The 27,931-nt window shown below is 45.8% G+C and overlaps 1 protein-coding gene across 1 annotated transcript in view; it reads left to right on the top strand.

The window, feature by feature from the left end:
- The window catches only part of pcdh15b (protocadherin-related 15b), a 1,128,636-nt gene that overhangs the window by 403,312 nt on the left and 697,393 nt on the right, over positions 1–27,931 (top strand). The window contains exon 3 of the mRNA XM_078413191.1: positions 9,145–9,204. The gene's annotated coding sequence lies outside the window, so the exon portion shown is untranslated. The remainder of the gene's footprint in view (positions 1–9,144; positions 9,205–27,931) is intronic.

Raw genomic sequence — 27,931 nt, 5'->3', positions numbered from 1 at the left:
GGTCTGTAGAAGGGTCCCGACCCTAAACGTCACCGATTCCTTCTCTCCAGAGATGCTGCCTGACCCGCCGAGTTACTCCAGCTTTTTGTGTCCGTCTTAAGTAATCATAAGTTCATAGGTGATCGGAGCAGAATTAGGCCATTCAAGCCCATCAAGTCCACTCCGTTATTCCATCACGGCTGATCTATCTCTCCCTCCGAACCCCATTCTCCTGCCTTCTCCCCAGAACTCCTGACACCCCTACTGATCAAGAATCTAACTATTTATTCACAAAATGCTGGAGTAACTCAGCAGGTCAGGCAGCATTTCGGGAGAGAAGGAATGGGCGACGTTTCGGGTCGAGACCCTTCTTCAGTCTGAAGAAGGGTCTCGACCCGAAACGTCGCCCATTCCTTCTCTCCCGAGATGTTGCCTGACCTGCTGAGTTACTCCAGCATTTTGTGAATAAAGATTTGTACCAGCATCTGCAGTTATTTTCTTATAAGAATCTAACCATCTCTGCCTTCAAAATATCCATTGACTTGGCCTCCACATTGTGGTGACATGTCCACTTTAAGGTCTCAGCCACGGACAAACGAGCCACAGTTGGGTCCAATTAATAGTTATTGGACCAATTTATCTGATCCTTGTACTTTTGAACCCAAGACTCAGTTAGAGGGAGGAAAGAGTGGAAGTTGTTGGGAGGATGCCAGGTGTTTGTAGATGGAAATTGGTGAGTTCACCTTTTGGTTAGTTTAGTTTAATTTATTAACACGTGTACTGAGGAACAGTGAAAAGCTTTTTGCTGCGTTCTAACCAGTCAGCAGAAAGACAATACATGATTACAATTGATCCATTTACAGTGTACAGATACATGATAAGGGAATAATGTTCAGTATAAGGTAAAGCCAGCAAAGTCCGTTCAAAGATGGTCTGAGGGACATCAAAGAGGTAGATAGTAGTTCAGCACACTGCACTCTGGTTGTGGTAGGATGGTTCAGTTGCCTGACAACAGCTGGGAAGAAACTGTCCCTGAATCTGGAGGTGTGCGTTTTCACACTTCTGTACCTTTTGCCCGATGGGAGAGGGGAGAAGAGGGAGCGGCCGGGGTGCGATTTGTCTCTGTCTCTGTCTCTATCTGTCTCTCAAACCCCTCCTTGCCTGCGTCTATCTGTTACCTTCCATGTTATTTGCTGCTTCTTCTGCGGAATGGCGGGACTATCATATGTTGAAAGACTGGAGCGACTAGGCTTGTATACACTGGAATTTAGAAGGATGAGAGGAGATCTTATCGAAACGTATAAGATTATTAAGGGGATGGACACGTTAGAGGCAGGAAACTTGTTCCCAATGTTGGGGGAGTCCAGAACAAGGGGCCACAGTTTAAGAATAAGGGGTAGGCCATTTAGAACTGAGATGAGGAAAAAAGTTTTCAGTCAGAGAGTTGTGAATCTGTGGAATTCTCTGCCTCAGAAGGCAGTGGAGGCCAATTAGACAATAGACAATAGACAATAGGTGCAGGAGCAGGCCATTCAGCCCTTCGAGCCAGCACCGCCATTCAATGCGATCATGGCTGATCACTCTCAATCAGTACCCCGTTCCTGCCTTCTCCCCATACCCCCTCACTCCGCTATCCTTAATGCATTCAAGAGAGAGCTAGATAGAGCTCTTAAGGATAGCGGAGTCAGGGGGTATGGGGAGAAGGCAGGAATGGGGTACTGATTGAGAATGATCAGCCATGATCACATTGAATGGCGGTGCTGGCTCGAAGGGCCAAATGGCCTCCCCCTGCACCTATTGTCTATTGTCTATTGGAGACGCTGCCTGACCTGCTGTGTTACTCCAAACTTTGTGTACTAACCTGCGTCTGCCGTTCCTTGTTTCTACATTATGGCACGAAGGACTTTGTCTATTCGGACCGTACTGCGAGAACCCAGGTGGCCTTTGCAATGAACATTTGAATTCCTTCATCAAGGCACATTGAGTGACCTTGCTAATTGTTCTATTAATTATAATAATAATATATTCCTTTATTTGTTCCACCCCGGGGAAATTTGCAGTGTTGCAGCAGCAAAGTCGATAGCAAGAGACATTCATTATAAATAAAAATAAGGATAAGGATAAATTGCCATTGAACTGATTCATCAGCTGATGGAGGAATGGTGGTGGTGGTAATCAGGATGTTTCTTTGCCCATTTTCTGTGTCTGTGTGCGTCCATTTTCCTCAACATTCGGGCGGCGCGGTGGCGCTGCGGTAGAGTTGCTGCCTTACAGCGAATGCAGCGCCGGAGACTTGGGTTCGATCCTGATTAAGGACGCCGTCCGTACGGAGTTTGTACGTTCTCCCCGTGACCTGCGTGGGTTTTCTCCGAGATCTTCGGTTTCCTCCCGCACTCCAAAGACGTACAGGTTTGTAGGTTAATTGGCTAGGCAAAATGTAAATAAATTGACCCTAGTGGGTGTAGGATAGTGTTAGTGTGCGGGGATCGCTGGGCGGCGCGGACCCGGTGGGCCGAAGGGCCTGTTTCTGCGCTGTGTCTCTAAATCTAAAATCTAAACATTGCTGCCTTTTCCACGCATCTCAGTTTTAACCAATAGCCTTGGGTGAACTGTCTCAAAGAAGCATAATATTTAATATCATTAATCCTCTGCAAAACACTGAAGCAATATTGTCAAAAGATTCATAAGTTATCGGAGTAGAATTAGGCCATTTGGCCCATTGAGTCTAGTTCCCCCATTCAATCATGGCTGATCTCTGCCTCCAAATCCCATTTTCCTGTCTTCTCCCCATATCCCTTGACACTTGTTCTGATCAAGAATTTGTCTATCTCTGCCTTAAAAATATCCACTGACTTGGCCGCCGCAGCCCTCTGTGCCAACGAGCTCCACAGATTAACTTCCCTCTGACAAAAGAAGTTCCTCCTTTCTAAAAGAGTACCCTTTAACTCTGAGGCTATGACCTCTGGTCCTCGACTCTCCCACCAGTGGAAACATGCTTTCCACATTCACTCTATCTATGCCTTTTATTATTCTCTAAGTTTCATTGTACAATCCTAATGTTTCAGTGAAAGCATGAATCACCTTTCTCGTGGTTCTTCCAAATGGCCATGTTCTGTTTTTCTGATGATGGATTTTAGCAATTTTGCCGCAGATTAAACTGGTGGGTTGTTTATTTTGTTCAGCCTTTCTTCTTCTCCTTTCCTCCTGCCAATCTTCAAGTGCTATCCATGGAGCTTGTGACATTTGGAGGATTATAACTCATGCAGCCAAACTTCCTCGCCGACTGTAATACATTTCTTCTTTGCACTAATCCATAACCTTCTCAGTAAGTCAAATGCAATGTTCTCCTTTTTCATAGAAACATAGAAAATAGGTGCAGGAGTAGGCCCTTCGAGCCAGCACCGCCATTCAATATGACCGTGGCTGATCATCCAGAAGCAGTACCCCGTTCCTGCTTTCTCCCCATATCCCTTGATTTCGTTAGCTCTAAGAGCTATATCTGTCTTTTGAACGCATCGAGTGAATTGGCCTCCACTGCCTTCTGAAGCAGCGAATTCCACAGATTCACAACTCTCTGGATGAAAAAGTTTCTCCTCATCTCAGTCCCAAATGGCTTACCCATTTCACTGATAATACAAACAACGTTAGCACATTTGTTACATCTCTATCCTTGACAATGGTTATAACCAAGCCTGCACACTTAACCTACATACCTGTACGTCTTTGGAGTGTGGGAGGAAACCGAAGATCTCGGGAAAACCCACGCAGGTTGTAGGGAGAACATACAAAGTACGTACAGAGAGCACCCTTAGTCGGGATCGAACCCGGGTCTCCGGCGCTGCATTTGCTGCAAGGCAGCAACTCTACCGCTGCTCCACTGTGACTGCCCTTTCATTAAGTGACCGCCAGTTATTAAGGGATTGGACAGGCTAGACGCAGGAAACATGTTCCCGATGTTGGGGGAGTCCAGAACCAGGGGCCACAGTTTAAGAATAAGGGGCAGGCCATTTAGAACTGAGATGAGGAAAAACTTTTTCACACAGAGAGTTGTGAATTTGTGGAATTCTCTTCCTCAGAAGGTAGTGGAGGCCAATTCTCTGAATGCATTCAAGAGAGAGCTGGATAGAGCTCTTAAGGATAGCGGAGTCAGGGGGTATGGGGAGAAGGCAGGAACGGGGTACTGATTGAGAATGATCAGCCATGATCACATTGAATGGCGGTGCTGGCTCGAAGGGCCGAATGGCCTCCTCCTGCACCTATTGTCTATTGTATGGGGAGAAGGCAGGAATGGGCTACTGATTGTGGATGATCACATTAAATGGTGGTGCTGGTTCGAAGGGCCGAATGGCCCACTCCTGCACCTATTGTCTATGTATCCTTGTCTACATCAGAAGTGGATGATCTGATGCAAATATGTTTACTGAAATCATTGCATTCGTTATTGAATCCTGAGAACTTGGACGATGAAATGCTGTTCCTCGAGTTCACATCGTCGGGTATCTTGGGAACGGTGCCAAAGGTCAAGGGTGGCGAGGTCAAAGTGGAAGTAGGGCATGCTGTTGAAATCGCCTCAAGGACTCTGATTCTGAAACCCTGTTTGCGAGAATAAATTTGAAGTAGGCTGCACTGGTGTGTTGTAAAGCAATCCTTTGGGAACATAACATTCGCGAAATGTGAAATACGCAACTGATTAAGGCAGAGTTTAATTAAAAGGTTGTGCACATTTCGTCGGTAACCCAAAGATGGGAATACCTGGCATGTGTTTGCCACGTTCTGCAAGCACAGCCCCTTAATTAGCACAGCCCTGCGTTCCCCTGTCAATCACCGAGTAAGATGCGGAAACATTAAAGTGTTGAAACCAATTAAAAGATTGAATGTTCAGCAGAGCACAATAACATGGCAGATGTGCTCTGCTTGTAAAGATCACTGCTTCAGGATCTGAGTGGGGAGAGGAAGGAGATGGGTTTCAACGTGTTAAGATAAGTTGACAAGTGTGCATGCAGCACCAACTTTCTTTCTGCTATATGTGAGCCTGCTGAAACATCTTCATGAATCGGTGTTAACTTTTTTAAAAATAAAAGTGCAACGGGTAAACAAAGATCATTTCCGAAGCAAGAATTCCTTCCTCGAAGTTGATTCTGGCGTTTGAAACCTTCCTGTCTTGCGTCAATGATAACACGCTTGACTGGCGAGTCGGAATGTCACAGGCTTCCAGCCTTGTCCCGCGGATCGCCTGCTGACGAGATACTACGGCGTTTTTTTTTTTTGTTTGCGTGAGAATTTTCAAAGGGGTGGTCAATTAATGGCACTGTAAGCCAGTCTCCTGGTGCAGTAGCAGAAAATGCAGGTGGTGTGCAATGTACAAATGTCGGGCGGCACGATCGGTTAGCCGCAGAGCTGCTGCCTTACAGCGCCATAGACTCTGGTTCGATCCTGACCAAGGGTGCTGTCTGTACAGAGGTTGTACGTTCTCCCCGTGACCATGTGGGTTTTCTCCGGGCGCTCGGGTTTCTTCCCACACTCCAAAGACGTGCAAGTTTGCAGGTTAATTGGCTTTGGTAAAATTGTAAATTGTCCTTAGTGTGTAGGATAGTGTTAGCTTACGGGTAGGCTGACTTGGTAGGACGAAGGGCCCTTTACCGTGCTGTATCTCTAAAGTCTAATCAGCAGTTCGGGAAGCATCTTTGATGGGTGAAACAGCATTTTTTGATCCAGAGCAAGGTCTATCCATGGGGAATTTTCCATCTTGCCAGAGGAAAGCAAATTATAGGCCAGTTAGTGTGACTTCTGTGGTTGGCAGCATTTTAGAGTCCATTATTATTAAGGATGAGGTTTTCAGGTACTTGAAGCACATGATGAAATAGGCCAAAGGCAGTATTATTTTAAATGGCGATATTGCCTGACAGTTTTATGAAGAGGTAACAAGCAGGATTGATAAAGGAGAGTCAGTGGACATTGTTTACTTAGATTATCAGAAGGCCTTTAAAATGCCACACGTGAGGCTGATAAACAAGATGGACGTCCATGGTATTAGAGGCAATGACTAGCATGGATAGCAGGTTAGCTGAGTGGCAGAAGGCAAAGAGTGGGAATAAAGGGGGATTTCAGGTTGGGTGCTGGTAACTAGTGGTGCTCTGCAGGGGTCAGAGTTGGGTCCGCTACTTTTCATGTTATACGTCAATGGTCTGGATGATGGAATTGGCTTTTTGGCCTGGTTTGCAGATGATGCGAAGGTAGGTAGGTGGAGGGGAAGGTAGTGTTGAGGAAGCAGGCAGTCTGCAGAAGGTCGTGCAGCTTGGGCAAAGAAATAGCCAATGGAATACAGCGTAGCAGAGTGTGCAGTCATGCACTTTGGTAGAAGGAGTAATGGCGTGGAATACTTTCTAAATGGGGAGAGGATTCAGGAGTCTGATGTGCAAAGGGACTTGGGAGTGCTAGTACAGGATTAACCAGAAGGTTAAATTGCAGGTTGAGTCAGTGGTAAGGAAGGCAAATGCAATGTTAGCATTCATTTTGAGGGGGTGAGCATATACAATCAAAGATGTAATGCTGAGGCTTTATAAGGTGCTGGTGAGGCCACATTTGGATTATCCAGAGCAATTTGCGGCCCATATCTGAGGAAGGGTGTGTTGGCGGAGGACGAGATTGATCTCGCTGATGATTAGCTTTACATGTAAGGTGTGTTTGAAGGCTCAGGGCCTGTAGTCATTGGATGATGGGGGGGACCTCATTGAAACCTACGGGATAATGAAAGGCCTAGATAGAGTGGATGTGGAGAGGATGTTTCCACTAGTAGGAGAGTTTAGGACCAGAAGGCACAGACTCAGAAGAAATGGGCATACCATTAGAAAGGAGACGAGGAGGAATTTCTTTAGCCAGAGGGTGGTGAACCTGTGGAATTCATTGCCACAAATGGCAGTGGTGACCACGCCATTGAGTATTTTTAAAGCGGAGATTGATTGGTTCTTTATTAGTACGGGTGGCAATGGTTACACAGAGGGCAGGAGAATGGGGTTGAGAGGGAAAAATAGATGGAGTAGGCTCTATGGGCCGAATGGTCTAATTCTGCTTCACTGTCTTGTGTTCTTATCAGCGCTATATTACCTTGCTGGATGCAAATTTCTTATGAAGCACTTTGGAATGTTTTGACGTTATGAAAGGCTTTGTAGATATTAATAAAAGGAACATGCATTTGTTTGGCATTGCTCAAGTTGTCCCAAAGATTTTCACAACCAAAGAGTTATTGTACTAAAGGAGAAAATATAACTACCAATTTACATTCAACAAGGATTGTTCTACATCAGATTAGGAAAGTGGATGTAATCTCAGTTTAATGTTTCAAGCAGAAGTTGACAACTCCAGCATGATGATACTACCTTAGTGTAATGCTTTCTAGACTTAAGGCTCCAAGTCTGTACAGAGTTTCAGCCCTCAACTTTCTACTCTGCTTCAAAGGCAAGACATTGAGCACCGAGTCATGTTAGATTCATAGTCGTACAGCACGGAAGCAGGTTCTTCGGCCCAACTCGTTCATGTCGAGTAAGATGCCCCTTAAGAAGCTAGTCCCATTTGCCCTGTTTGCCCCACATCCCTCTAAACTGCAGAGAATTGTGGACGCAGCCCAGACCATCGCACCAACCAACTTCCCTCCCATTCACTCCATTTGGACCTCGCGTTGCCTCGGCAAGGTCCAGCAGCGTAATCAAGGACGAGTCACACCCCTCTCCCGTCGGGCAAAAGGGATAGAAGTGTGAAAACGCTCACCTCCAGATTCAGGGACAGTTTCGTCCCAGCTGTTATCAGGCAACTGAACCACCCTACCAACAACTAGAGAGCAGTCCTGCATTACTATCTACCTCATACAATACAATACAATACAATATATCTTTATTGTCATTGTACCCAGGGGTACAACGAAATTGGGAATGCGCCTCCCATACGATGCAATAATTTAAGTAATTAACAGCAACCCAACGAAACGAAACAATTGTAACAGTTTTTAGACAGGGTAAAGTGCAAGTTGATCTATGCGTTGTGGCCATCCGGCTCAGCAGGACCGGTTCATAGCAGCTATGGCCCTGGGGATGAAGCTGTTCCTGAGTCTGGAGTTGCGGGCGTAGAAGGCCTTGTATCGTCTGCCCGATGGAAGGAGTTCGAACAGACTGTTGCAGGGGTGTGAAGAGTCTTTGTGGATGCTGGTGGCTTTTCTGAGGCATCGTGTGTTGTAGATGCCCTCCATCTCCCTCAGACCATCTTTGATCGGACTATACTGGCTTTATCTTGCACCAAACATTATTCCATTAATCATATATCTGTGCACTGCGAATTGCTGGCTTGTATTGTCTTTCCACTGACTCATTAGCACACAACAAAAGCTTTTACCTGTACCTCGGTACAGGTGACAATAAACTAAACTTTAAAAAATGTAAACTTTCTTATCCATGTAATTGTTTCAAATGCTTTTCCGGTTCCTGCCTCAACTACCTCTCCTGGCAGCTTGTTTCGTGTACCCATCACCCTCTGAGTGGAAAAAGTTGCCCATCAGGTTCCAAATAAATCTTCTTCCTCCTACTTTAACCCATATCCTCTGGCTCTTGATTCCCCTTTGCCTATAAAACAGAACATTGTTTGTTCCGTGGCCCTTGTTTCCAAATGTTGAATTGATCGGTGGATCATTGAACAGCGCAGGAAACATAATGCCTGCAGCAAATTATTGATGGAAACGGTTGCGCTAATAACGTTAAATACGATGGACGGGAATATTCCTGGATTTCTGCTTCTTTTCGGTTGGGAACTAGGTTAAATACTGGATAACTTTAACCAGTGGGTGACTAAATTTTGTCCAAAAAACTTGTTTTTTGGATGACAAATAAAGATATCCTGAATCCTCAAATCACCTGTTGTGATTTGTCGTTTCGTGTCTGTGCGTTTAATGTCACGACGGTTTTCCTGATAGATTCTTACACAAACATTGTCCAAGCAAAGTTTCTCATGCTTACTATGAAGCTGTTTCTGTACGGGGATCATTCCATGTACAATAATGGAAAGTAAACTCTTTGCAATTTAATAGAATGCCCCCGAAAATGAATGCTGGAAGCAGATTACATTGAACCCTAATCTATTAGAAATAAATTGAAAATCCCTCTTTTGTTACTTGTTTTGCAGCTTTGAACGATGCAGTCATGTGAGTGCCCGATGACAATACTGAAATGAAATACAATCGAGGTAAGTTATCCAGTATTAAATTTGTAAAGAATATATTTTCAACAAAGCTATTTTGGCAGATAACAAATTATCAAGGCTTTGCACAATGAGCGTTGTGTGCCAATAAAATATTTTCAACATTGAATACAAAACTGATATTTAATTTAGTCACTTTCGCTTTGCAAACAGATTTATACATTTAATGGATTCATAATGCTGTGTCAATGTTTTTTTCTTCATGTTTCTTTGTGATGAAGGTGAGAGACGAAAGGGATTTTGTTGGTTGACCAAGTGGATTTGATTCTTGTTATCTAGCTTTTATAGATGTAATATTGAGAATTCATCAAGTGATAGAGTTTGTACATGAGAGTAAATGGCCTATTGGCCCATTGTCTCTGCCCAGCCGGAAAATAATAAAATCTTGGCGTTTCCCAATTCTTGATCTAAAGCCTTTTGGGTTATAGTACATCGATTGTTTGTACAGATACTTTTTAAATGTAATGAGGGTCTTTTCCTTTGTCACTGATTCAAAGATTGAGTTTGAGATCCCTCTTCATTCTTTGACTGAAGAGTGCTTTCCTCAAAACAGTCTCTCCGTTACTTTAAATCTAAATGTACTTCCTGGTCACCAGGATGACACGGTGGCGCAGCGGTAGAGTTGCTGCCTTGCAGCGAATGCAGCGCCGGACACCTGGGTTCGATCCCGACTACGGGCGCCGTCTGTACGGAGTTTGTACGTTCTCCCCGTGACCTGCGTGGGTTTTCTCCGAGGTCTTCGGTTTCCTCCCACCCTCCAAAGACGTACAGGTTTGTAGGTTAATTGGCTTGGTAAATGTAAAAATTATCCCTAGTGGGTGTAGGATAGTGTTGATGTGCAGGGATCGCTGGGTCGGCGCGGGTCGGCGCGGACCAAGTGGGCCGAAGGGCCTGTTTCCGCGCTGTATCTCTAAACTTTCCCAGGTGTCTGACAAATTTTCACACCTTCGGTAAAACCGTTCCCTGCCATGAACAAGACGTGTGGTAGACTTGTTTCATAATTTTCAGAAGAGAAAATTGGATTTTTGAAACATTTCCAACTCAGCAATTCAAACAATTGTCAAAAGAAATCGAGTGCTGGATAAAACCACAGTAGTGGAATGGGCAGCCGTTAAACTTGCAGTGCAGAACTCTGCGCTCAGCTCAGGTACTTAATAGGTGGAGGTCATTCTCATCTGGGCTTCCATTGTTTTACCTCTCGCAGTCTCAACAAACAACTATCCAAGTTAGACACAAAAAGCTGGGGTAACCTAGCGTGTTAGACGGCATCTCGTGAGACCCTTCTACTCTCAGACTGAGTAAAGGGAAACGCGAGATAGAAACATAGAAAATGGGTGCAGGAGGAGGCCATATAGAACAAATGAATGAAAGGTAGGCAGAAAAAGTAATGATGAAGAAGGAAACAGGCCATTGTTAGCTGCGCGCTAGGTGAAAAGTAAATAGCAAAGACAATGAGACTCAACTGGACACTCTTGAAGTTGGTTCGACCTGGGTGGGGGAGTGATGGGGAAAGGGGATGCAAGGGTTACTTGAAGGTGGAGAAATCAATATTCATACCACTGGGTTGTATATCCTGTTATGATAATCACTGTCCAGAACCAGGGGCCACAGTTTAAGAATAAGGGGTAGGCCATTTAAAACGGAGACGAGGAAAAACGTTTTCAGTCAGAGAGTTGTAAATCTGTGGAATTCACTGCCTCAGAAGGCAGTGGAGGCCAAGTCTCTGAATGCATTCAAGAGAGAGCTAGATAGAGCTCTTAAGGATAGCGGAGTCAGGGGGTATGGGGAGAAGGCAGGAACGGGGTACTGATTGAGAATGATCAGCCATGATCACTTTGAATGGTGGTGCTGGCTCGAAGGGCCGAATGGCCTACTCCTGCACTTATTGTCTATTGTCTATTGCTTACTGTTGTCCATATACTGTTGTAACATCATACGCGTTGAATCAATTCCAAGCAGTTAAAAACTGGGAAAAGTATTACTTTTTGCATTTGTTGATTACTTGGCGGTTTTTAACAAAACATAAAAAACAATTAGGAAGTATAACGCAGAAATCTACATAATTATAACCGCTGGCAACTGGTACCAAATAAATACACTTGCGTGTTTGAATTTATTGCATCCCTTTTACAGAAGATGATGTGTGTGTTTTTTTTGTTTTTTGTTGCTGGGTTAATCGCCAAAACTGACTGCAAAGGATAAGATTGGAAAGGATTTTATTTCTTCCAACGGATCAATGGTTTAATAAATTGTTTGGGGAGGAGAATAAATGAGGTCTTTACTGCAACATGGGGATTGATTCCATCCGTACAAATGATAGGTTATGGCAGGGATCAATGTAACAAGGTTGAAACATGGTGGCAAAGTGCGGTGAGCAAGTTGAACACTTACAAGGCGCACAGACTACTGCATTGTACATCTCTCGTCCATTGATTTGGACGACACTGATCACTGCAGATTAAGAAATAATTTTCATCGAGGCTAAAGATTTTGTCAAGGAAATCAATTGTATCACAAAACAGTACGATGACTAAACATGCCTCAGTTCAATAAAACTGAAATCTCTTTTGCATTGCTGCCACATGTGAAGTCAGTGAGCCTTAAGTACACGGGAGTCCTTGTTAAAGCCGACTTCAGTTCCAGGTCACAAATGTGCACTGTCATAAGATCATAGGACCGTAAGTGATGGGAGTAGAATTAGGCCATTCAGCCCATCGAGTCTGCTCTGCCATTCAATCATGGCTGATCTATCTCTCCCGCCTAACCCCATTCTCCTGCTTTCTCCCCATAGCTCTGACACCCGTACTAATCAAGAATATATCTCTCTCTGCCTTAAATATATCCACTGACTTCGCCACCACTGCCTTCCGTGGCAAATAATTCCACAGATTCACCACCCTCTGACTAAAGAAATTCCTCCTCATCTCCTTCCTAAAAGAGCGTCCTTTAATTCTGAGGCTCTGACCTCTGGTCTGAGACTCTCCCGCTAGTGGAAACATCCTCTCCACACCCACTCTATCCAAGCCTTTCACTATTCTGTACGTTTTAATGAGGTCATTCTTCTAGAGTCCAGCGAGTACAGGCCCAGTGCCCTCATTCACTCATCATAGGTCAACCTACGCATTCCTGGGTTCATTCTTGTAAATCTCCTCTGGACCCTCTCGAAAGCGAGCTCGTCCTTCCTCGGATATGGAGCCCAAAATTGCTCATAATATTCAAAATGCGGCCTTCCAGCACCTCATAAAGCCCCAGCATTACATCTCTAGTGGAAACATCCTCTGCACATCCACTCCATCCAACCACTCTGTCGTAAGGCTGTTCTGAATGTTAATTATGCTAAAGGCCATTGGCACCTTTCACAGCTGACTTTTAGCTGGTGGCAGAGATGCTGTCATGTTTGCCTACGATGCTACAAACTCTGTGAAATATATTGATGAGATGACAACATGAATTGCCTCAATTCATTTGACAATAGACAATAGACAATAGGTGCAGGAGGAGGCCATTCGGCCCTTCGAGCCAGCACCACCATTCAATGTGATCATGGCTGATCATTCTCAATCAGTACCCCGTTCCTGCCTTCTACCCATACCCCCTGACTCCGCTATCCTTAAGAGCTCTATCTAGCTCTCTCTTGAATGCATTCAGAGAACTGGCCTCCACTGCCCTCTGAGGCAGAGAATTCCACAGATTCACAACTCTCTGACTAAAAAAGCTTTTCCTCATCTCAGTTCTAAATGGCCTACCCCTTATTCTTAAACTGTGGCCCCTTGTTCTGGACTCCCCCAACATTGGGAACATGTTTCCTGCCTCTAACGTGTCCAACCCCTTAATAATCTTATACGTTTCGATAAGATCTCCTCTCATCATTCTAAATTCCAGTGTATACAAGCCTAGTCGCTCCAGTCTTTCAACATATGACAGTCCCGCCATTCCGGGAATTAACCTAGTAAACCTACGCTGCACGCCCTCAATAGCAAGATATCCTTCCTCCAATTTGGAGACCAAAACTGCACACAGTACTCCAGGTGCGGTCTCACTAGGGCCCTGTACAACTGCAGAAGGACCTCTTTGCTCCTATACTCAACTTGCTGTGTTTTCAACTTTATCACTGTGCCTCAGTACATGTGACAATAAACTAAACAAACTTTTTTTTTCCTTTTGGAGTTAACTTTAATTACACCGATGCATGTTACTCCTGAAATGTATCCGGAAACCTTTTTGTACCTCTGGTTTACATTTCCCCTGCCACTCAGTCTGAGGAAGGGTCTCGACCCAAAACATCGCCAATTCTTTTTCTCCCTGACCCGCTGAGTTACTCTAGCATTTTGTGTCTATCTTTGGTGTAAACCAACATCTGCAGTTCCTTCTTGCACGTCCAGCTATATATTCCCTTTCTGCCAACATAATGAGTTACTCAACACTTTAATTCCACCTCCCATTCCCACACTGACCATTCTATCCTGTGCCCCCAGCCATTGTCAGAGTGAGGCCCAGTGCAAATTGGAGGAACAGCACCTCATATTTCGCTTTGGCAGCTTACACCCCAGCGGTATAAATATTGACTTCTCTAACTTCAAGTAACCCATGCTTTCCCTCTCTCTCCACTCCTCTCCCCCTCTCAGTTCTCCGACTACTCTTGCTGCCTCCGACTACATTTTATCAATGTTTGCTTTGCTGTTACCTTCTCCCAACTAACAATGATCTATTCCCTGTGTAGGAAAGAACTGCAGATGTTGGTTTAAATCAAAGGTAGACACAAAATGCTGGAGTAACTCAGTTGGACAGGCAGCATCTCTGGAGAGAAGGAATGGATGACGTTTCAGGTCGAGACCCTTCAGTCTGAGTCCTGCTGAGTTACTCCAGCATTTTGTGTCTACTACAAACTATTCTACATTTTCCTTGATCTCTATTCCCTGTGTCTTCTTTTCACACCTTAAACTTCCTTATCTATGTATCTCCCTCTTCACTGACATCAGTCTGAAACGTCACCCATTCCTTCTCTCCAGAGATGCTGCCTGAACTGCTGAGTTGCTCCAGCTTTTTGTGTCTATCTTGAATTGAATTGAATATATTTAGCCACAAAATGCTGGGGTAACCCAGCTGGTCAGGCAGCATCTCAAGAGAGAGGGAATGGGTGACATTTCGGGTCGAGACCCTTCTTCAAAATTCTTCAAATTGGAGGAACAGCACCTCGTATTTCGCTTGGGCAGCTTACACCCCATCTCCTCCTGAGATGCTGCCTGACCTGCTGAGTTACTCCAGCATTTTGTGATTAAATGCCTTCGATTTGTACCGGCATCTGCAGTTATTTTTGTACTTTATTAGCCAAGTATGTATACATACAAGGAATTTGCCTTGGTGCTTTGCTTGCATGTAACAACATGATAGACGGTAAACAAGTAAGAATAAAACATTATAATTTAAACATGGGAAGAATGAAGTTAAATATTGGAGTTTGGTCGCACTACGATTGTTTTCTCTTGAGCGCTAGAGGTTGAGGGGAGACCCGATAGAAGAACATAAAATGATGAGAGGAATAGATGGAGATACAGTAAGAACCTTTTTCCCAGTGTGGAAATATCAAAGGCTAGAGAAACAGCCTTGAGGTGAAAGGGGAAAAATTTGAAGGAGAGGGGAAGATTGTTGTTTTTTTACGTAGATGATTGTGTGCCCTTGGAATGCATTGCTGGGGTTGGTGGTGGAAACAGTTACAATAGTGCCGTTTCAGAGCCTTTTGGATGGGCACATGGAAATGGAGGGAAATGGATCGTGTCGGTGTATGAGATGAGTTTGTCTTGGCGTCGTGTCCGGGACAGACATTGTGGGCCAAAGGCACTGTTTCTCTGCTCTACATATCTATTTTGATCCTGACACCTGGCACTGTTTGTGTGGAGTTTACACAGTCACCCTGCGACCACGTGGGTTTTCTCCGGGTGCTCTGGATTTCACCCGCATTTGCAAAGATGTGGGGGTTTGTCGGTCAATTAGCCTCTGACTCGGGAGGGGATGGGTAAAGTGGGATAACATAGAACTTGTATGAACGTGTGATCAATGATTGACATGGACTCGGTGTGGGCCGAAGGACCTGTTTCGTTGCTTGGTGTCTAAAACTAAAAAAAATAAAATTAGTGAAACGCATGAGAATGATTTTTGAATGGAATATTAACAATTCAGGTTAATAATCTTTCTTCAAAACCAATTATAAAGAAAGATCATTGGCCCGATACGTTTAGAAATACAAGGTGGCAACAGGCCCTTCGGCCCACTGAGTCTGTACCAACCAGTAATCACCTGTAGGCTAGTTCTATCCTACACACTAGGGACAATTCGCAGAAACCAATTAACCTGCATGTCTTTGCAATGTAGGAGGAAACCGGAGGACCTGGAGATAAAACCCATGAGGTCACATGGAGAACGTGCATAATCCACACAGAGGGCGCCTGTAGTCGTCATGGTGGCGCAGCGGTAGAGTTGCTGCCTTACAGCGAATGCAGCGCCGGAGACTCGGGTTCGATCCTGACTACAGGCGCCATCTGTACGGAGTTTGTACATTCTCCCTGTGACCTGCGTGGGTTTTCTCCGAAATCTTCGGTTTCCTCCCACACTGCAAAGACGTACAGGTATGTAGGTTAATTGACTGGGTAAATGTAAAAATAATAAAAATTGTCCCTTGTGTGTGTAGGATAGTGTTAATGTGCGGGGATCGCTGGGCGGCGCGGACTCGGTGGGCCGAAGGGCCTGTTTCCGCGCTGTATCTCTAAATCTAAAAACAAATCTAGTCGGGATTGAACCCTGGCCACTGGCGCTGTAAGGCAGCAACTCTCTCACATCATCTTAACTCTTGGTCCCCCGCCACAGATGCTGCCTGACTTTGAGTCGTTCCTGCTTCTTCTTGTTTCCTTTGAGAGACCACAGCATTGTCCATCGCGGCAAAATATCCAACAGGCATTTCCCATCCTGTCGCTGTTGGTTCGACATTATAATTTTATGTACAATTAGCATAGTTTCCGCATGAGCAACTCTGATCTAAAATTCAAGTCAATATTTCTGACATTCAAGAGTTGAGCTTGACAAAAATAAAAAATTAATTTACTCCTTTTACTCTTGCCGAGCAAGAACGGGTTAATTTTTTTCATCGGTGACAGCAATCGCGAGGTTATGAATTTTTAACTTGCTGGATACTTTTGTAAGGTCCAAGAATGTTCCATCAGCTCTCACCTCTTCGGCAGTCACGACTCTTGTGTTGCAGGCCATGCAGTCACCCTGGCGTTCTCTTCGCAAACCCCCCGCCCAGTTCTCTCCCTTTCGGATCCCTCCTTCAAAGCAACCAAACCCATCGTCATGCGGAGGAAGGAACTGCAGATTGCTGGTTGAAACCGAAGACAGACACAAAATGCCGGAGTAACTCAGCGGGACAGGCAGCATCTCTGGAGAGAATCTGCCTTAATATCAGTTTTCTGTCAGTTTCTGTCTGCATACATAATTTGAAGTCTTTCATCTGTATCCAATTAGAGCTGCCTACTTTAATACGCTTTAGTCTTCGAAATCATCTAAATGCGTCGGTTTGTGTTGCAACTGCAGGTGATCGATCGACAGATTCTTGGTTAGTATGGATGTTGGGGGTTATGGGCGAAGGCAGAGGAATGGGGTTAGGAGGGAGCGATAGATCGGCCATGATTGAATGGCGGAGTAGACTTGTTAGAAACGTAGAAACATAGAAAATAGGTGCAGGAGTAGGCCATTCGGCCCTTCGAGCCTGCACCGCCATTCAATATGATCATGGCTGATCATCCAGCTCAGAAACCTCTACCTGCCTTCTCTCCATACCCCCTGATCCCTTTAGCCACAAGGGCCACATCTAACTCCCTCTTAAATGTAGCCAATGAACTGGCCTCAACGACCTTCTGTGGCAGAGAATTCCACAGACTCACCACTCTCTGTGTGAAGAAATGTTTTCTCATGTTGGTCCTAAAAGACTTCCCCCTTATCCTTAAGCTGTGACCCCTGATTCTGGACTTCCCCAACATCGGGAACAATCTTCCCGCATCTAGCCTCTCCAACCCCTTAAGAATTTTATATGTTTTAATAAGATCCCCCCTCAGTCTTCTAAATTCCAGCGAGTATAAGCCTAGTCTATCCAGTCTTTCTTCATATGAAAGCCCTGCCATCCCAGGGATCAATCTGGTGAACCTTGTACGTTCTCCCCGTGACCTGCGTGGGTTTTCTCCGAGATCTTCGGTTTCCTCCCACACTCCAAAGACGTACAGGTATGTAGGTTAATTGGCTGGGTAAATGTAAAAATTGTCCCTAGTGGGTGTAGGATAGTGTTAATGTATGGGGATCGTTGGGCGGCACGGACTTGGTGGGCCGAAAAGGCCTGTTTCCGGCTGTATATATATGATATGATATGATATGAACCTTCTCTGTACTCCCTCTAAGGCTAGAATGTCTTTCCTCAGATTAGGAGACCAAAACTGTACACAATACTCCAGGTGCGGTCTCACCAAGGCCCTGTACAACTGCAGCAGAACCTCCCTGCTCCTATTGTTGGGCCGCATGGCCTAATTTTGCCCCTAGAACTTGTGAAATGTCACCCTTCCTTTTTCTCCCGAGATGCTACCTGACCCGCTGAGTTACTCCTGCACTTTGGACCCATCACTGGAGGACATGTTTGAGCGACGTTTTAGATCGGGACACTTATTCGGACTTGGTCCGTCTGCCACAGTTGAGGCCCTGACCTGCTAAGTTACTCCAGCTCTGTGTTCTACACCAGATTCCAGGACCTGCAGTTCTCTGTGCCAACAGTTTGGCACGTCATTGTCAAATCCATCTTGTTCTACTGGAGCCATTACTTGGTCCACAGTGGACCAAGGTTGGAAATTAATAAGATTAGACGAAGGCAATGCTGAACCACAATGAAGCTCATTGTGATGGGTAAGATTCTGTTGCTGTACAAAGGAACTGCAGATTCTGGTTCATACCAAAGATAGACACAGAGTGCTGGAGGAACTCAGCGGTTCAGGCAGGATCTCTGGAGAAAAAGGATGGGTGACGTTTCGGATTGGGACCCGACTGCCACCCGATTCAAACCATCACCAATCCTTTTTCTGCTTCTGTTTGTACCACACTTTAGTTTAGTTTAGTTTGGAGATACGGCGCGGAAATAGGCCCTTCGGCCCACCGAGTCCGCATCGACCAGCGATCCCCACATATTACTACCACCCTACACGCACTAGGGACAATTTATGCTCGTACCAAGCCAATTAACCTACAAAACCTGTACATCTTTGGAATGTGGGAATAAACAGAAGATCTCGGAGAAAACCCACGCGGTCACGGGGAGAACGTACAAACTCCGTGCAGACAGCGCCTGTAGTCGGGATCGAACCTGAGTCCCCGGCGCTGCAAGTACTGTAAAGCAGCAACTCTACCGCTGTGCCACCAGGCCACCCTTCAAGGATAATCTGAAAATCTATCACATTTAACATGGAATGTGTGCAGTGCAACTCTATGAGATGTCCACAATGTGATCTAGCCTGAAGGTGCTGGTTTTACTATTAATACTCTCATCAGTGACAAACATTGGTGAGGAGGAGGTCGAATATGTTTTTAATTTGCATGGGTTGTAATGCTTATTATTGTGCCAGTTACAGATCAAATAAGATCTGAACCTTAGCCATCTTAGCCAAAGACGTACAGGTATGTAGGTTAATTGGCTGGGTAAATGTAAAAATTGTCCCTAGTGTGTGTAGGATGGTGTTAATGTGCGGGGATCGCTGGGCGGCGCGGACCCGGTGGGCCGAAGGACCTGTTTCCGCGCTGTATCTCTAAGTCTAAATCTAAAAAATCTTCTTGTGGGATTATTCACTGTTTAAGAACCAATTGGGTGGTGCAGTGGGAGAGTTGCTGCCTTACAGCACCAGAGATGCTGGTTCGATCCTGACCACAGGTACTGTCTGTACAGAGTTTGTCCGTTCTCCCCGTGACCTGCGTGGGTTTTTTTTTCGGGTGCTCGGATTTCCTCCCACATTCCAAAGATGTGTGGGATTTTAGGCTAATTGGTTTCTGTAAAATTGCCCCTCGTGTGTGTAGGATAGAACGAGTGAAAGGTGGACTCGGTGGGCCTGATTCTAGGATAGGAGCTGAATTAGGCCATTCGGCCCATCAAACCTACTCCGCCATTCTATCATGGCTGAACTATCTTTCCCTCGATCCAATGCGTTGCACTAGCATTTTGTGTCTATCTTCGGATATCAAGCATCATCTGCAGCTCCTTCCGACACACCTTGGTGAGCTGCCAGTGAGAGTGTTTCACACCGAGGGGATTCTGAGTTACCACCTGGGACCATCATGGAGGGATGCACATTGCATTTTCCAGCTAATATATTTTATAAACAGTTGCCATACGATAGAACTTTATTTATCCCAGCAGGGAAATTGATCTGCCAACTGTCATAAAAACACAAGATACATGAAATTAAAGTGTCAAGTGGAAAGGATTGGGGATGTGCGAAGATTGAGGGAGGGGTGGGGGGGGGGGGGGGGGGGAAGGGAATCAGTCTCGGTCTCAGTCTACCCCACGACAGAAGGGGGAGGGGTTGTACGGTTTGATAGTCACAGGGAAGAAGGATGTCCTGTGGCGTTCTGTGCTGCATCTTGGTGGAACCAGTCTGTTGCTGAAGGTGCTCCTCAGGTTGACCAGTGTGTCATGGAGCGGGTGAGCTGTATTGTCCAGGATGCTCCATAGTTCGAGGAGCACCCTCCCCTCCAAGACCACCTCCCATGAATCCAACTATATCTGGCATTTGACCTCCTGTGTTGCACCTTGACATCACGGCCTAATAAACATGCTTCCTTATGTACAAATTATACAGATTTCTTGCTTTGGTTAGTTGGTTCCACGTCCCTGCAAATATATTCCATCTCAATTAAAATTATTTCTGGCTGATTGGCTTGTATGCAAATTTATTATTTCTGATTTCAAAATTTGCAGTTTAATCCTATGTAAATCCCTTCAAAGGGCAAAGCCAAACCAGGCAAGCCTGTCATAGTATTTAAACATGGTTCTTCAGTTGTTTTTTATCGATGGTCCCCCAGAGGGGGGGGTGGGGGGCAGGGGGTGGGGGTGGGGGTGAAGGTGACTTGCTGCTGCTCTGGTTCTGTGGGGTCCTGAGATTGAGCGATTGATACTCTACTATCACCTGGAGTACTGTGTGCAGTTTTGGTCTCCAAATTTGAGGAAGGATATTCTTGCTATTGAGGGCGTGCAGCGTAGGTTTACTAGGTTAATTCCCGGAATGGCGGGACTGTCATATGTTGAAAGACTGGAGCGACTAGGCTTGTATGCACTGGAATTCAGAAGGATGAGAGGAGATCTTATCGAAACGTATAAGATTATTAAGGGGTTGGACACGTTAGAGGCAGGAAACATGTTCCCAATGTTGGGGGAGTCCAGAACCAGGGGCCACAGTTTAAGAATAAGGGGTAGGCCATTTAGAACTGAGATGAGGAAAAACCTTTTCAGTCAGAGAGTTGTGAATCTGTGGAATTCTCTGCCTCAGAAGTCAGTGGAGGCCAATTCTCTGAATGCGTTCAAGAGAGAGCTAGATAGAGCTCTTAAGGATAGCGGAGTCAGGGGGTATGGGGAGAAGGCAGGAGCGGGGTACTGATTGAGAATGATCAGCCATGATCACATTGAATGGCGGTGCTGGCTCGAAGGGCCGAATGGCCTCCTCTTGCACCTATTGTCTATTGTAAAATTGCCGCTGGTGTGAAGGGAGTGGAGGTGAAAGTGGGACAACACAGGAGCTACTGTGAACGGGTGATGGATGGATGGAAGGTCGACGTGGACTCGGTGGGCAGAAGATGCCGTATATTTCCAAAACGTTGCTTGAAGTATCATCCAGAGACTTTCTGTGGACACGTCAGCTGTGATTTCAATCACCCTGATTCTGCCTGGGCACAGCATTCTCCTGAGATCTGAGGCCAATAAAGCAGCAGGAAGCCTCTGCAAAACAGTCAGTCAAAATCAGAAGTTAAAATCTGCACTGAGATATGGAGAAAGTGATACTAGAAAGTGTCAATTTGAATGACTATGCAGGGAGCCAGGTAATGATAGGGAGGGTAGGATTTACGCAGTGACACAAAGAAAAAATGTCGTTTAATGTATTGGTTTAAAAATCTGCAACAGTATGGCTGTACGGTGGCACAGCAGTAGAGTTGTTGCCTCACGGCGCCAGAGACCCCGGTTTGATCCTGACTGCGGGCGCTTCTCTGTGTGGAGTTTGAACATTCTACCCGTGACCTGCGTGGGTTTTCTCCGAGAACTTCGGCCTCCTCCTGCACTCCAAAGACGCTCGGGTCTGCAGCTGAATTTGCTTGGTGTAGTAAAAATCAAAGTTTGCCCCTGGTGTTAATGTGCGGGGATCGCTGGTCGGCACGGGCGTGGTGGGCCAAAGGGCCTGTTCAAGCGCTGTATCTCTAAACCAAACTAAAACTAAACCCCAGTCTCTCCCCTAGACAATAGGTGCAGGAGTAGGCCTTTCGGCCCTTCGAGCCAGCACCGCCATTCAATGTGATCATGGCTGATCATTCTCAATCAGTACCCCGTTCCTGCTTTCTCCCCATACCCCCTGACTCCGCTATCCTTAAGGGCTCTATCTAGCTCTCTCTTGAATATATTCAGAGAATTGGCCTCCACTGCCCTCTGAGGCAGAGAATTCCACAGATTCACAACTCTCTGACTAAAAAAGTCTTTCCTCATCTCTGTTCTAAATGGCCTACCCCTTATTCTTAAACTGTGGCCCCTGGTTCTGGACTCCCCCAACATTGGGAACATGTTTCCTGCCTCTAACGTGTCCGACCCCTTAATAATCTTACACGTTTTCCACTGGCTCATGATGGCTGCGGACTGATTGCAATGCCCATCCCAGAAAGGGTCAGACTAACTGAGTTTCGGAAGCACTTCACAGTATTATCAGTGAAATGAAAGAATTGAATGGAATGAATGAGCTTTCAGTGCGCAGGGCATTGATGCCGCCAGCACTTTGAACGTGGTGAAGTAGCGAAAGGGGACACATTCACAAATGCAGATGAGCAGCTGCGATCAAAGGAAGGCCTTGTACGACAAACAGAACTGCCCCTTGTCCGTGGTGAAGAGTCTGTGTGAGCGGGCTGAGGCTCATCAGAGGATGATATTCAGGCTTACCGCCTCAAAGATCGACAGTGGTAACTGTCAGTGGCCACTATCAGTGACTGTGTAAGCTGTCACTGTGGTGAAATAAAGGGCCTTCTATGGGTCCACAGAGAACGTTTCAAGAGTTGCCAATTTATTTGCTGGTTTGGACAACTGTGTTTTATTTACTCGGTAGGTTAAAAAAAAAATCAGTCTTAATGGCGACTTGCTTGGTTTGAAGTTGTGCTTCAGCTTGGTTTCAGTTTGGAGATACAGCACGGAAACAGGCCCATCGGCCCACCGAGTCCACACAGACCAGCGATCCCCACACACTAACACTATCCTACACGCACTGGGGCAATTTACACGTACCAAGCTCACAAATCTGTGCGCCTTTGGAGTGTGGGAGGAAACCGAAGATGTACGAACTCTATACAGACAAACGCCCGTAGTCAGGATCGAACACAGGTCTCTGGCACTGGCAGTCTGAAGAAAGGTCTCGACCCGAAACGTCACCCATTCCTTCTCTCCAGAGATGCTGCCTGTCCCGCTGAGTTACTCCAGCATTTTGTGTCTATCTCAAGATTTCAAGATTTATTTATTGTCACATGTACCAGCAAAGGTACAGTGAAATTTGAGTTGCCATACAGCCATGCTAAGTGAAAAGCAATAAGACTCACAGCCACATAAAATAAAATGTAACGTAAACATCCACCACAGTGGATTCCATATTCCTCACTGTGATGGAAGTTCAATCATCTTCCTCCTTGTGCTCCCGTGGTCGGGGCTGTTGAACCGTCCGCTGTCGGGGCCCCTGCAGCCGACAGTCGGGAATGATCGAAACTCCCGCGTCGGGACGGTTGAAACTCTTCGCGGCATGGAGCTCCCGAGTCGGCCTCTTCTCACCAGAGACTGCAGGCTTCACGATGCTAAAGTCCACAGGCCCCACGGTTCGAGCTGTCCACAGTCGATCCCCGGCAAAAGACTCGCGATGTTAAAGTCCGCGCAGCGCCCGCGGCATGAAGCGCCGGGCCGGTCTCCTGAAAAGGCCGCCAACTCCTCGATGTTAGGCCGCAGTGGGGACGGAGATAAGATACGGGAAAAATAAATTTCTCCCAATTCCCCTTCCCCCCCCCAACCCCCCACATAAAACAAACCAAGGAACACTAAAACATACTTTGAACACATACTTAAAATAACAAAAAAAGAAGAAAGGACAGACAGACTGTTGGCGAGGCAGCCATTGCTGGTGGCGCCTCCCGGTGGAGATATCTTCGTTTTTTTTGTTTGTTTTTTCACTCTGAATAAAGTTCACTATTTTGGTTTTTAAAAATAGTGTCAAATATCAAGGGACAGCAGAAGAGCTCCAAACCTGACGAACTGATGAACATCCATTACTGCCACTGCATTCCCTTGACGTAGTTGCTTTGGATTTTGTCACTTTGGTAGGGGTCAGGTCACAGTGCCATTTTGCCCTCTTGCAACAGTGCACACATTCACGTTTGAGTGCTTTAATCAGCATGCTCATCAAACTGTGCTGGTGGCGCAGAAGTAAAGCTGTTGCCTCACGGCGCCAGAGACCCAGGTTCGACCCTGACCACGGGTGCTGTCTGTTTGAAGTTTGTACAATCTCTCTGACTGCTGGCTTGGTCAGGCAGCAACTCTGCCGCTGCACCACCGTTACCAGGACTCGCACACTGTCTTGGGCCGGCCACACACCCCGTGTTTCTTCTAAGGTTCTATGCTGCACTGTGGTAGTTTCCAATGTTTGCAGGATATAAGTAATGTATTACTTCTGATGTATTACTTCTGAATGATGAAAGGCCTGTTTTGCTGTTTGCATTGACTAAATTACATGGAAAGCAAGAAAATTCCAGCATTTTGATTTTTTCAAATTTCATATTTCTTTGAGCATCAACGCGACCCAGTCCTTCACAATTGAATAAATACTCTGCTTTTGTTATCTGCACTAAAGTAAATAACCTTTTTTCCTATTTGTATTTGATCTCCCATGATTTCCAACACTTGATGCTTATGGCATGTTGGCCTTCATTGCGAGAGGATTTGAGTTTAGGAGCAAGGAGGTCCTACTGCAGTTGTACAGGTGGAGACCACACAGTCTTGTGTGCAGTTTTGGTCTCCTAATTTGAGGAAGGACATTCTTGCTATTGAGGGAGTGCAGCGTAGGTTCACCAGGTTAATTCCCGGGATGGCGGGAATGACATATGACGAAAGAATGGATCGACTGGGCTTATATTAGACAATAGACAATAGGGGCAGGAGTAGGCCATTCGGCCCTTCGACTTAGCACCGCCATTCAATGTGATCATGGCTGATCATTCTCAATCAGTACCCCGTTCCTGCCTTCTCCCCATACCCCCTGACTCCGCTATCCTTAAGAGCTCTATCTAGCTCTCTCTTGAATGCATTCAGAGAATTGGCCTCCACTGCCTTCTGAGGCAGAGAATTCCACAGATTCACAACTCTCTGACTGAAAAAGTTTTTCCTCATCTCCATTCTAAATGGCCTACCCCTTATCTTAAACTGTGGCCCCTGGTTCTGGACTCCCCCAACATTGGGAACATGTTTCCTACCTCTAACGTGTCCAACCCCTTAATAATCTTATACGTTTCGATAAGATCTCCTCTCATCCTTCTAAATTCCAATGTATACAAGCCTAGTCGCTCCAGTCTTTCAACATATGACAGTCCCGCCATTCCGGGAATTAACCTAGTAAACCAAGGCTGCACGCCCTCAATAGCAAGAATATCCTTCCTCAAATTTTCGAGACCAAATATTCACTGGAATTTAGAAGGATGCAAGGGTATAATTTAGAAACATCTAAAATTCTTAAGGGATTGGACAGGCTAGATACAGGAAAAAAATGGTCCCGATGTTGGGGGAGTCCAGAGCCAGGGGGTCACAGTTTAAGAATAAGGGGTAGGCCATTTAGGACTGAGATGAGGAAAAACTTTTTCACCCAGAGAGAACTAAATCTGTATTCAGGGAGCAGTAGGAATGCTTTCACTGAGGTAGACTGCACGATGATTATAATGCACTCTGTCTCTTCATTGAACAGGCCTCCAGCTGTTTCACTCCAGTCAGTATCTGCTCTCCTCAGCACTGTTTGAGCACAGCACTGCCTGACACCACGCAGGTGATGGTGATTTCAAATGCTGCCCACTGTTTGCACTTGGCTGCCTTTAAATGTCCCTTAGATAAACACAAAATGCTGGAGTAACGCAATGGGTCAGGCAGTGTCTCTGGAGAAACGGAGTAGGTGAAGTTTCGGGTCTAGACCCTTCAGATAGTCAGGGGGAAAGGGAGATGAGATATAGACAGTGATGTAGAGAGATTTATAACAAACGATCACTGTCATGATGATAAAGGAAACAGGCCATTGCCAGCTCTGGGTCTAGGTGAAAACGAGTTACAGACAATGAGACGCAACAAGACAACTTTGAAGGTAGTACTACTTGGGTGGGGGAGGGACGGAGAGAGGTGATGCAAGGGGTTACTTGAAGTTAGAGAGATCAATAGTCCTCCCGCTGGGGTTTGAGCTGCTCAAGCGAAATATGAGGTGCTGTTCCTCCAATTTGTGTTTGGTCTCACTCTGACAATGGAGGAGGCCCAGGACAGAGAGGTCAGTGTGGGAATGGGAGGGGGAATTAAAGTGTTTGGCAACCGGGAGATCAGGTAGGTCCAGGCGGACTCAGCCAAGTCCCTTCCCTTGGTACTGCAGTTCAACATGCTTTAAAGTGGGATTGATAGGTTCTTAATCAGTAGGGTGTCAAAGGTTACTGGGAGAAAACAGGAAAATGGAGTTGAGAGGGAAAAATAGATTTGGACTTCAGGCATACAACGTGGAAACAGCCACTTCCTGCCACCGAGTCTGTGACCAGTTATCACGCTGTACGCTAGCAATAGACAATAGACAATAGGTGCAGGAGTAGGCCATTCAGCCCTTCGAGCCAGCACCGCCATTCAATGCGATCATGGCTGATCACTCTCAATCAGTACCCCGTTCCTGCCTTCTCCCCATAACCCCCTCACTCCGCTATCCTTAAGAGCTCTATCCAGCTCTCTCTTGAAAGCATCCAACGAACTGGCCTCCACTGCCTTCTGAGGCAGAGAATTCCACACCTTCACCACTCTCTGACTGAAAAGGTTCTTCCTCATCTCCGTTCTAAATGGCCTACCCCTTATTCTTAAACTGTGGCCCCTTGTTCTGGACTCCCCCAACATTGGGAACATGTTTCCTGCCTCTAATGTGTCCAAATCTCCTACACACACCAGGGACAATTTACATTTTTTTTTTTTTACTGAAGTCAATCATCCCACAAACCTGTGCCTCTTTGGAGAGTGGGAGGAAACCCAAGCACCCAGGGAAAGCCCACTCGGTCACAGGGAGAACGTGCAAACTCCGTACAGACAGTCCCCGTAGTCAGGATCAAATCCCAGTCTCTGACACTGTAAGGCAGCAACTGTACTGTCTTAAATCGGCCACGATTGAATGGCGGAGCAGAATTGACGGACCGTATGGTCTAATTCTGCTCCTATATCTAATGATTATGCTGGGCGACAAAACGGTGTACACTTTCAGAAAATAACTCACTTTATTGATGTTGCATGTTTGGGATGATTCAACAGAACCACAGATGAAGGTGGCGCTCGATTTATTTGTGAGACAGAGTTCTGCTTGCTACATTACGTGTTGTTGCCACAGATTAAACTCCACATTAGGCAGGAAATGGTTTTGGGTAGACTGATGGGACTGAAGGCTGATAAATCCCCAGGGCCTGATGGTCTGCATCCCAGAGTACTTAAGGAGGTGGCTCTAGAAATAGTGGAAGCATTGGAGATCATTTTTCAATGTTCTATAGATTCAGGATCAGTTCCTGTGGATTGGAGGATAGCAAATGTTATCCCACTTTTTAAGAAAGGAGGGAGAGAGAAAACGGGTAATTATAGACCAGTTAGTCTGACGTCAGTGGTGGGGAAGATGCTGGAGTCGATTATAAAAGACGAAATTGCTGAGCATTTGGATAGCAGTAACGGGATCATTCCGAGTCAGCATGGATTTACGAAGGGGAAATCATGCTTGACAAATCTACTGGAATTTTTTGAGGATGTAACTAGGAAAATTGACAAGGGAGAGTCAGTGGATGTGGTGTACCTCGACTTTCAGAAAGCCTTCGACAAGGTCCCACATAGGAGATTAGTGGGCAAAATTAGGGCACATGGTATTGGGGGTAGGGTACTGACATGGATAGAAAATTGGTTGACAGACAGAAAGCAAAGAGTGGGGATAAATGGGTCCCTTTCGGAATGGCAGGCAGTGACCAGTGGGGTACCGCAAGGTTCGGTGCTGGGACCCCAGCTATTTACGATATACATTAATGACTTAGACGAAGGGATTAAAAGTACCATTAGCAAATTTGCAGATGATACTAAGTTGGGGGGTAGTGTGAATTGTGAGGAAGATGCAATAAGGCTGCAGGGTGACTTGGACAGGTTGTGTGAGTGGGCGGATAC

The sequence above is a fragment of the Rhinoraja longicauda genome, chromosome 16, assembly GCF_053455715.1.
Source record: "Rhinoraja longicauda isolate Sanriku21f chromosome 16, sRhiLon1.1, whole genome shotgun sequence".
Classification (NCBI taxonomy): Eukaryota; Metazoa; Chordata; class Chondrichthyes; order Rajiformes; family Arhynchobatidae; genus Rhinoraja; species Rhinoraja longicauda.
The sequence above is the reverse complement of the archived record's forward strand: the minus strand, read 5'-3'. Positions and strand labels throughout refer to the sequence as shown.